At 41.6% G+C, this 12000-nt stretch overlaps 1 protein-coding gene across 2 annotated transcripts in view; it reads right to left on the bottom strand.

Moving 5' to 3' along the window:
• LOC109428435 (post-GPI attachment to proteins factor 2-like) overlaps positions 1-11394 on the bottom strand; it is a 32803-nt gene extending 21409 nt beyond the window's left edge. Inside the window, exon 1 of one of the 2 annotated variants that reach the window (XM_019704192.3) lies at positions 10475-11394. The gene's annotated coding sequence lies outside the window, so the exon portion shown is untranslated. Of the gene's footprint in view, positions 1-10323; positions 10455-10474 lie in introns of those variants that run through there. The other variant, XM_029855408.2, reaches the window with a different exon arrangement.
• Positions 11395-12000: the final 606 nt, after the last annotated feature.

Genomic DNA, 12000 nt, shown 5'->3' with positions numbered 1-12000 from the left:
CATACTCTGCTTCACAACTAGAGAGGGCCACTATGGCTTGCTTGCGGCTACACCACTGTACTACGTTTCCGTACACCTTAATGAAGAAACCAGTAGTTGACTTGCGATCCACTAAGTCATTTGCCCAATCTGCGTCAACGTAACAACTAAGGGCTGGTTCATCGTCACGCTTACTAAACTGCAGTCCCACGTCGATCGTGCCACTCAAGTAGCGTAAAACACGCTTTAAACACTGCCAATGCTCCTGTGTAGGATTCTCTTGAAAACGAGCAAGGTACGTCAGAGCAAAGCAGATATCCGGCCGGGTACCAGACATAAGGAACATTAGACTGCCAATGAGTTCACGGTAGGGCTCTTGAACCTTGTCTGCTTTCACGCCAAGCATCAACTTCAGATTCTGTTCCATGGGGGTTGCAGCAGGGTTGCAGCCAGTCATTCCGAATTTATCCAACAAGCGCGAGGTGTAACCTGCTTGATCGATCTGCAGAACGCCTTCCTCTGGATTCATCTTGATACGAAGCCCCATGAACATATTAGGCACCCCAAGGTCCGTCATCCGAAACTCCCTGGCGAGCCTATCACGAACGTAGTTGACCACATCCGTAGTACTACCACACAGCAACATGTCATCAACATATATAACCAAATATACAACTGTGCCCTCGTAACATCTGTAGTACAGACAAACATCCGCTGTTGACTGTTTGAACCCCATGCTAGTAATAAAGTCGTGAAACCGATCGTTCCAACATTTAGGGCTCTGCTTCAAACCATACAACGAGCGGAGCAACTTCAAAATATATCCTGGTTTCAATTCCATACCTTCGGGGGGATTCATGAAGACATCTTCCTTGAGCACTCCATTAAGAAAGGCAGTTTTAACGTCGAGATGTCGGAAGTGGTAGCCATTCTTAACTCCAAGAGACAGTACAAAGCGCACGGTTGGGAGACGAGCTACAGGTGCGTACGACTCCACAAAATCTACTCCACGCTTCTGTAGAAAACCACGGGCTACCAGTCGAGCTTTGAACTGTTCCGGCTTTTCGTCATCTGTGTTCTTGCGTTTAAATACCCATTTCGAACTAATAACCTTCACGTTTCCCGGATTCTTCACTACTGTCCAGGTTCCATTCATCTCCAGAGCATCCATCTCGGACTTGACAGCTTGCATCCATTGAGCTTCATCATCTCGTCCACGAATATCCTGGTATGATTCAGGAGCACCCGACATGAAACTTTCAAGAGCCATCGCAGCATTTGCAGAAATATCGTATTCTCCGGTCCTCATCCAAGCAGGCTGACGTCGACTCCGATCTGGATTCTGCCGGACTTCCAATGGATCCTCCTCTGGCTGATGAATTTCCTCTAGCGAATCATCACCCGAACCAACCGACATGTACTCTTCCTGCTCCTGACACTCATTTCGAACCTCGTTACAATCTTCGCTGTTACTGACGTCCACGACAATTGGCTTCGCTTGTTCTACTTCTTCGATAGAAGTGCCGTTCTTCAACTCATTGAATTTCACACTCCGGGAACAAACGATCCTCTGCTTGACGACATCCCACAGCCTGTAGCAATTTACTCCATATCCGAGAAACACGCATTCCAAAGCACGGTCATCCAGTTTCTTCCTATGCGCAGCTGGCACAGTCGCGAATGCTTGACAGCCAAAAATCCTGAGGTTCGAGAAATCCGGCTTCCTTGAGAACCATCCTTCGTACGGCGTCTTTCCGTGCACAGCACGAGTTGGACTGCGGTTCGTTAGATAAACGGCGGTATTGAGTGCCTCGCCCCAAAGCCGTTTGTCCAAATCAGCATCAATCAGCATCGCTCGCGTTTTTTCGCAGAGGGTGCGATTAACCCTTTCCGCCACACCATTCAGCTCCGGTGTGTAGGGGGGTACAAACTCCAAAACAATCCCTTCAACAACGCAGAACGCTTTCATATCCCGGCTGCGGTACTCTCCGCCGTTATCGCACCGAAGCCGCTTCATTTTGGTCCCAAAATGCGCAGTTGCCATGGCATGGAACTCCTTCAACTTCGCCAATGCTTCATCCTTACTCCTCATTAGATACACAACGACCATGTGTGTAAAATCGTCCAAAAACGTGATGAAATACTTATACCCGTCGTATGTAGTGGGCGTTATTGGACCGCACACATCGCTGTGCACTAGCTCAAGCGGTTTTGTAGCTCTGGTTCGTGTACCACCGATGTGCGCCTTCGTCTGTTTCGCTCGTGCACAGTTCTCGCAGAAATCCAGTTCTTCCGTCAGCAAGTCTCCGACTCCGGTGACCATGTTACCTCTAACCAACGAACAAATACTTCTCATGTTGAGATGTGCTAGACGTCGATGCCACAAGGAGTTGACATTCACTTCCGCAACCGCTGCCCTTACCGAAGGTTGCTGTTCTGCATGGATCTTGATCCAGTAGATGCCGTTTTTCACAACTGCACGTGCAAACACTTTTCCGTCTCTCGAAATAGCAGCGCCTTGTCTGTCAAACACCACCTTGTTGCCACGTTCCACCAACTTTTGCACCGACAACAAATTATCCCTGCACTCTGGGACGTAAATAACATCGTGCAAGATCACCTCAATATCCTCCTCTCCATCCGCTATGATGCGTCCCGATATGTGTCCACCAACAGTGCCGCACATTTTCACCCCATCCATAGCGATTGCAATTTGAAAAGGTGACTTCAGCTCTGTAACTCCAGAGAGCACAGATACATCGTTGACGAGGTGCTCTGAGCATCCCGAATCGAGTATGAACCACATTTCACTCACCTGCGGGGCGCTGCCCTCGTACACGGCCATTGCAAACGCTCTTTCCCCGCTCTTGACCGCCGATGCTCTACCGTCCGCAATGTCGTTCCTCCTTTTTGGACACGCCGCCTGCAGATGCTCCTCGGATCCGCAGATGTAACATTTTCGTTTTTGTTTCGCAAAGCGCTTGCGTTCCTGCGTTCGCTCCTGCAAGCTCATTGCCGATGAAAACGTTTCCGAAAGTACCTCCTCTGACGCCTTGCCCTTCATTCGGAGTTCTTCTTCCAGTAGGCTTGATTTCACTTTCGTCAGGCTCAAATCCGCTTCGTCCATGGTTTGTAAAGCAGCGATCACAGGTCGATATTGCTCCGGCATCAGCATCAAAAGTCGCACCACCTTATCAATTTCGTCGAACTGTTTCCCAACATCGCGCAGCTCTCGAATGTTTTTGTCGAAACGCATGAAAAACGATTGCAGAGATTCGTCACCGTGGAGTTTAAGGTTGTGCAGCTCCGTCTCCAGCAACAAACGTTTAGCTACACTCGACCGGTTGAACGTGCTCCTCAAAACATCCCATACATCGAAGGCTGTGTTGCAGTCGCGGGTCATGTCCAGAAGATCGTCGTGGATGCACCGTATGACCAAGCCTTTTGCTTTCTTGTCATCCCTCTTCCACTCATCATTGGGCTGCACCGGCTGTACCCCCTTCACATGTTCGAGCAAGTCTTTCTCGTCGAGTATAACCTCCATTCGGTAGCTCCACTTAGCGTACCCAACTCCAGCAAACTGTCTCACTCCAATTCTTTCACTGCTTTCTTCGGCCATTCTCGTGCGGGTCCACAACCTGTTGAGATCCGGGAAGAGATTCCGTGGTTGGGACAGTTAATCCGACGCGATATTCCGATAAAAAAACGCGGAGATAGTTTTCTCTTAAACAGAACGTGTATCGTTTATTTTTCTCGTTTTTATACTGAATGACATTTAAGATTCATCACGGTAGCAAGGTTTTTGATATACCAGGTATGGTAACTTGCCCTGTCTATGTCTGACCTACTGACGTCACTACAAGGACGCAGTTCAGGAAAGTTTGGTGGATTTTGCCATTTTTCGACAAAATCGATTTTTTCCGTCTTGAGCATCTCTAGTGTATTAGAAACGTAATGAGCGGATGCCAGATCCGGCCAAAACAATGGAGGATCCGTATGTTTTCGATAGATGGGTAGAAGTCGTTTTTTGATGCATTCCTTTATGTTATTTTCACCGTTGATTGTTCCTGTTGTAAAGTACAAAGAACTGTTTAAGTCGCATAAACAACTGACCTGCCACACCTAAAACTTTTTTCCAAATTTTCGGTTCTGATGTACCCTACATCATCCAGCACATCTGTTCCCTGCTCAGCGTTGAAAAATTGCGGTACCGGAAGTGTAATAGTATGCCAATTCTCAAAACGACAACTTTTTGGAACACTATTTGTGCAGAATTTATCTGCTAGTCGCTAAGCTAATCCAACCTATCGCTCAAATTTTCTCATTTTTTTCGTTTTCTTTGAATGTGTTGCCGAAGAAAACAATACACACTGAGCGAAAATTCACAATTTTTTGTTGAGTTTTAACTCTAGACTATTGGTAAGGACTGTATCGTTAATTATGAGTACACCTGATAATTGCTGTATTTGGAAATGTTGTATTTATTTCATAAATTGAATTCAATTACATTGTTTATTGACCATCAGAAAAGCCCATGACATGATTGTATATATGATTTTTCGTGGATCTTGCCATTTCTCGCACTTTCTTCTTGGCTTTCTTCATAAGGTTTTGGACAACCGTTCCGACGATGGTTTTGCTTACGCTGACCCAGTTTTTCTTGAAATTTGTGACGTCCTCTGCTCCTCTATCCTTTTTCCGTAGTTTCCCTTTCACCAAAGTTAACTATTTCTCAACGGGCCTTACTTGTGGACAATTTCGAGGATTCATTGCCCTTTCCACAAATTGACCATTATTTTCATCATACCTGTCAAAGGTGTCACGCGCATAGTGGCAGGATGCCAAATCCGGCCAAAGCTATGTAGGACCTTTGTGCCTTCTGATAAGTGTCAGAATAAGTTTCTGGAGACATTCCGTCCGGTATATTTCGACGTTCATACTTGAGACGGTCAAGAAAGGTGACGATTTCATACCACATTGACAAATTGCTTGCCAAACCAACACGTTTTCCCATTTTTTCGCAAAAAATCGATTTCTCCTGATTCGTAACATCCGTGCCACGCTTCACAGTGAAAAACTGTACCCCTGGAAGTGCCTTGTAGTCCAATTTGACATACATTTCATTATCCATGATTATGCACATGCAATTTTTACTCAAAACATCGTCGTACAGTTTCCAAGCTCGAGTTTTCACATAATCCGCTAGAATTTGACTGCGTTTTGGACATTTCTGTTTTGAATAGGTCTTAAGGAAATTATGCTCCTTGGCGCGTTGAACCATACCAACAGTCGTTCCGCACTTTTTTGCGTAATCTCTAATGGATACCTCCTATTTTCTTCAACGATTTTGCAAATTTTGTTGTCCAAATTTGACTTGGACGCACCTGTTTTTTTTTGCCGCGTCCGGGTAAGTTTTTCAGTGTGTTATGCATACCGAATCGTTTGATAGCATTTTGGACAACAAAAACCCTAACACATTCATTTTTTGCTAATTTTCTTAGCGATGATCATTTTTCATTGCAGTGCCTGGTCACAATCGATTTTCGCTTCTCCTCCGTAAATTCTCGCATTGTTCCACTTGAGGAAAAACTTTAAATTTTAATGAAGGTTATCGTTTGTTTACAACGTTAGCAACACATAGACACATAGCAGTTGTCAAAATAAGGCATAGACTTATTAATACAGAGCCTCAAAGGTGTACTCATAACACTAGTTTACAAAATAAAACAAAAGTCGTGAACTTCTGTCAACGACCAAATTTTTTAAGCACAATTTAGCGCTGATTTCGAAACCGACCTTCAAAAAATTTTAAGTAGAACAGTTTTTGAGTTTTAGCTCAATATTGAGTTTTACAACTTTTCAAAATATGTAGTTTACTAAAATTCAAATGTATTGCGTTTTGTCCAACCAATTTTAAATCTTTTTCCATAAATTAAAAGCTGAATACAATACCATTCGATCATCTGAATACAGGTTTTGCGTCAGATTGATGAATTTCAAGATATTGACGAGTTTTAGGGACGATCTCCTTAAATTTTAGCAAAATTCCCAAAAATGTTTGAAGAAATGTATTTTTTTCAATAAGAAAACCCCTATTTAAAAATTCTTTCTTGACGTTTATTTGACATATCATGTGTAGGCGAGTTACAGTAAAAATTTCAGCTCAATCGGAGCAATGATTACGGAGAATGAGAAGTTTGAAGTGAGCGACTTTGCTTAAAAATAGAACAAAAATCAATTTCAAATCATCACCCTTGTATGGAAAGTCGAAAAAATTTCCGCTCTACTGTAATTTTTTTCTTTTGCGTTTTCGAACTCTGGGCATGATTCTACACCAAAAATGATCATCAGCTTACCGAGTTAAAAAATGCTGTAAACTAGTGTAATTAATGATACAGTCCTTAAACAGATGTCCACTTTCTTTAATGAACAGTCCTTATACAGTTTTTTACGCTAGCTTGCCATAAATTATGATGACATTTCTTGCCGACACCATAAATACTATTATGGTAAAATCAAAGCAAGCTTTGTTCAAAAACCTGTATTTACATCGTGAAACGTCAACAATTTTCACTTGTTTGTAGAAATAGGAATCAATTTGTTTTAATGATTTCGTACTTAATATTTATATTTTTAGGTTGAAAAAGAACTGATGGCAATACAGTATTGTTCCGATTTCATCACGGTCTCCGCGTGTCAATCTTTCTTTTTTCATTCATTTGCTGTTACATTTGAGAAGATGGGGTTCCCCTCTTCTTCAAAATGAATGTTGTGCGTTTTGCTACGATAAAAATATTTAAAATGCGTATAGATTTTGTAGAATATTTAAAAACATTTTCGAAAAGGGGCGTGATAAAATCGGAACAATACTGTAGCTGGCGGCTAGGCTACCATTAAGGAATGCAGTGATTAGTGAACCAGATGCATGCTTTTAGGAGTTTTATCACAACACCGTGGAGCACCCGGTTCATTGACTTCATGATTTCTAACCAGATAGTTTTCCCACAATTGCTCGAGTAATGAGGCGTCGTTCATTGACTCACTTCTCAGAAACCTCCCTCCCTCCCACTCGTCGACATTTGGCCATACCAGGTTTTCAAATTTTTTCAGAGCTCATTTGGGTAACATACCCCCCGAGTCTACGTGGTTTATGGACAGGATTTGAAGGTCTTCTATCATAGCTTTCTAGTGGAAGGGGCTTTTTGTACTACAACAGACCAAAAACGGAACAAGACCAAGCAGATGCAAAGGCTTCGTTCCCTTTCTAACGATTTTATTTATTATGATTTTCACAACGTTAGGTACAGCGCATGAAACCAAAAAATATCTATCATCCTGAAGAAAGGTCAGAATTATGCACAGCCCTTTGTACTGGGGATTAAAAGTAATCACATTTAATAATTAGGAAAATTCTTTACGTAGGAGGACATTTTAGGCTTGATAGAAACTGGACTTTCACACATACACTTCCGATTAAAAGTTTGGGGTCACCCCCTAAAAAACATGTCATTTTTTTATAATTGCCATATCTTCGCCAATTTGCGTCCGATTTCAAAACCCTAGGTCTCATTCAAAAGATAATAAGTCAAAGAAACTTTGAACATGATTTAAAAGAAACTTTTTGGAAAAAAATTGCATGTAAACTTACCCCAAAGTTGCCAAATTTTCTAAAAAATAAATATAAACTTCCGGCAGTATCGCTGGAAATTGGGTCGACAAAATTTTAAGATGAGAGCGGTAATATAACCCATTTTCTATTAGCTTTCAACTGCATTTTACAGAACTTTGCTAAAAAAAACTAGAAAAAAAAGTTATTAGGTAAATTAATCCTTGATGTAATCGACCAAAAGTTTGGGGTCACCCCTCAAAATGATGTAAGGTACCCCGGGGCAAGTGGAACCTAAAAAAATGCTAATTTGGTTTTGTCATGCCAAAAATTTCAGAACACATTTTTTTAATAATTCCAATGAACCCAAAAGACGTTGTTGGTATATTTGTACTTATTAACGTGCATTAAAACTGTTTCAAAATTTTTACATTCCATATATTATGCATATAATGAAAAATGTAGCAGATTTTCATTTACTGCGTTTCACGGGGCAAGTGGGACCTATTCAGAGTTTTTGTTCAAAGGGCTTAATATAATTTGCAGCAAATAAGGTAACATAAATCATAAACCCCTTATATGAATGACTATGTTAAGAGATTAAAATAAGAAGAGGTTTAAGGTATCGTGCATAAATTACGTAACACATAAAAAATCGCTGGGGAAAAAAAATTGAATCAACTCTAGCAGCTCATGCAAAATAAATTGTTTTTTTTTTTCTATACAAAAAGCGCCGTAAAGTGAAGAGACAAAAGATTTCGAAACTTGGTCTCTATATTATATAGTTGATGAATCTTGCAAAAAGTAAATCTAGGGTTTCGAGATTTTCAGTAATATCTTCTCCCTTACATAATCTTACGATCATTAAATAATGTGTTTATTAAATCATGAATTTTGAAAAAGTCATTTCCCTATTTTATTTTTTATGAACGGTTTCTGAATGCTCAAAAGAATTCATTATGCCGCGTAAAGTGAAAAAAATAATGGAAGATATTTAGAGAAAAACTAAAAAAATACATGCTTTTGATTTTTTTTTCGTTTTACCCAAGGTTTAACCATTTTTAACAAGAATTTCATCATCTAAATAGAGGTAATAAATTATAATTCAACAGTAGATTACTTAACACGTCCATTTTTGTTGACTTTCGTGCTAATTTTATCTTAGGCTGGACAAGGCGAGATGAACCCTTAAAATTGTGTTTGTTTATTCTCATAGGTCCCACTTACCCCAGATAGCGAAATGCACTGGGGCAAGTGAGAGCAGTAAACTAAAGGTAATAAATAAAAATAAAATACAGCTTTTTCGCTTGAAATCATTTGCAAGAACTCCAAATACTATCCTGAAACCGAAAAAGTATTTGTAGAATGACAAATCTTTTTTTAAACGACGAATGTAGTAGAGCACGTCAATCTCACCTAGTGAATTGAAAATTACATATTAACAACAATAACGTATATGATCTCTTTATGGTTGAAACAATAACATTTTTTGTATTTAAAGTATCCGTAGATGTGATACCTATGTTTTCCATGAAGAATGTTAGTCTTAAAAATAAATAATAGAAAAAATACCAGCTATAGGTCTCACTTGCCCCGGGGTACCTTATCGGCCAAAATTTTGGGGTCACTATCGTAAAACATGGAAAAGTGATTTGTTGATATCTTTGTCATCTTTCATTCAATTTAAATTCTTCTTGGCTTATTTGAAACATAATGAATCATACTAACTACAAAGAAATTGGACCACACATATCTGTTGAAATTTACATACTAAAACATAACGTAAAGTTGCCTCATTTTTTGAAATGTGGTGAAATGTGTTAACTTTACATAACATTTTCATATACAAAAATCGTTAAATACGTTAAGTTAAAGACATCAAACGTAAATTTAGTTAATTATCTTTGATATGAGCCAAAAAGAATTAAAATTGAACAGGAATTTGTATGGATTTGCCATGTTCATCCTTTTCTAAAATCATGTTACTGATGATGTGACAGTATGGTCTAGGATTTGCCGAAAAACTATGTTGAAAACCCCGAACTGTGAAGCGAACACCATTTTTGCAGGGTAGTTGTCCGGTATTCTTGCAACATCCTTCCGGCTTTTGCCACTTTCTGGAAACTAGGTTTGCCGTAAAGTACATCCTTCTCCGCCGAACACCATTCTCCAGCACGTCGCCGAAGATCTTCCTTAGCACGCGACCTTCCCATCCTATATCAAATTTATTATATGTTTGTGATTATTACTTTTATTTTAACCTATAATTTAGGCAATCAACAACGGTACCAACCTGTACCAACAATATTTTTTTTTTAATTGGAGTAAAACGCCTCTCCTTATTCGCCTTTAATCTTCTTGAAAAGCGTCTTGACATTCCCAAAGTAAGTGCGACAAACTATACACAGAACTTTAAAGGTCGTTCATCTACATCCGTCCCCACAGAGTAAGCCCTCTGAATAAGTGAATAAGTCAGTAAGACTTAAATGTCACTGAAAAGCATCATAGTCTACTTCTGTGCCTGTATATGTAGCCAAAGTTTACTCATCCGCGCAAAATATGCTCATCAACGGGATACGGGCAAAGGCAAAACATCTCTGAAGATAGAATAGTAACAACCAAATCACAATTTCTGCCGGTGACCTTAACAGCGCAAATACTGCCTGAAAAATGCATCACGAGTAACACACTGCACTGTTTACAAGTCAAAATCATAACAAACTTGACGATTTACGAACCTTTCAACAAACACCCTCGTAAATGCCAATCGTACACTTTTCACACAGGTAGGTATCCCTTTGACTAGGACTCAATCAACATTTTTCCCATCCGCCAATTACAGCACACGAAAAAGTCACACGCGAGTGAGCTTTGATTTCTTATTCTTACCTCCTTCACCGTTCCCGCGTGACCGTGCGCTCACCAGTGAGAAAACCCCTTCCTCACTTCACTATCGGTTTCTGCGTTCTGGCTGGTAGTCAAGTGAGCGACGGCGACTGCTGCTGACTGTTTGCTGTTTTTCACCACCTACTAGGGACGAACGTGTGTTTGTGCGGCGTCGTCGTCGTCAATGCCTGCCCGCCTGCTTTGTCGTATGCAATGTGCGAAAACGAACGAGGAAAATTCCCTCCTCTTGCGGCTCACCGCGACGCCACCCACCACCCACTCGCACTCTTCGTTCGATTCACACACACGCGATACCCTCCTTCGTCGCCGCCACACTCCGGGAAAATATGTATACTACTATTGCTGCGCGATTAGGGAACTTTTTTCCACACACTTCCAGCTCGGGAAAAACGGGTCACAATTTTATTCGCCTTTTTATGAGGCGACCTCGCCGCACGAAAAAATGCAATAAATCCCAATCAACTGGCTGGCAATGGGTTGACTTCCGCGCGAACACGATGAGGGCTATAGTTGGAAAAAGGGACTTCGGAATCGTTGTCCACTCCCACACTCGCGCTCAGAATCCAGCAGATTTCGTATGGAAAAACGACACTGCAGGTATTTTATGCTATGGCACTCGCACCACCGCTGCTCCTTTCACCTAATATCCAAGGGACTAGGATCACGCCACACGGATTAGGTCACGATCCGGGCAGCAATCCCCAACCAGCAGCGCTGCATTTCTCCACAAACACCGCAAATCCTTAATCGATCTGGAAGATTTGCCGTTCCACAGTCCGAACAATTTTCACTTCTAACAGATTCGAACGCGAAATTTGCAGCGGGATCGAATTTTCCACCGTACAGTACACACACCACCCGAATCGGCGAAGGAAAGAAGAATGACGACAGACAACCACCGAGACCAGAAGCAGAAGCCAGCCGTCGTCGTCGCAAGTCGTGTGAAAAGCGAGACGCTGCTCCTTCTCACTGTTTGGCCCTTTTCCGTTTGGGTTTTCCGAGTTTTTCTCGATGTGAGTCTTGGCGAGAAAATTTCTGGTTTCTCTCACGTGGATGGGACAGTGGGCCACATACAGGAGTGTAGGGATGTTTTCGAAGCTACAAATTTGCTGTAACAAAGCGTACCATTCATAACTTAGTATAGTCTGTAGCAGCGGCGAAAACGGTGAAATTAAAGATTACGAAGTCTACCCAGACGGAGGCCTTCGCTGTCTGGTGGTGCCCGCAAAACCAAGAGGATACTAACTCCGAAGGTCGGCAGTAATGCCGGCAAGTCGGACCCCAACCAGGCATCCCGGAAAGCTGGAAAAGCTGGCCCGTCCCGGTTGGAAGAGAACAGAGGATTGCGACCGTTGATAGGCCCTAAGCAACCACAGAGTAGGGCGAATCAAGGGAAAGACTCCCCTTGGACGAAAGTCGAGCGGAGGAGGAAGAAGAAAAAGCCGCAGGTTTAAAAAGTCTGGGACGTCAAATCAAGAAGGGGTAAAAGAGTAGGTGCCCAGCGCAAG

The sequence above is a fragment of the Aedes albopictus genome, chromosome 1, assembly GCF_035046485.1.
Source record: "Aedes albopictus strain Foshan chromosome 1, AalbF5, whole genome shotgun sequence".
Lineage (NCBI taxonomy): Eukaryota > Metazoa > Arthropoda > Insecta > Diptera > Culicidae > Aedes > Aedes albopictus.
The sequence above is the reverse complement of the archived record's forward strand: the minus strand, read 5'-3'. Positions and strand labels throughout refer to the sequence as shown.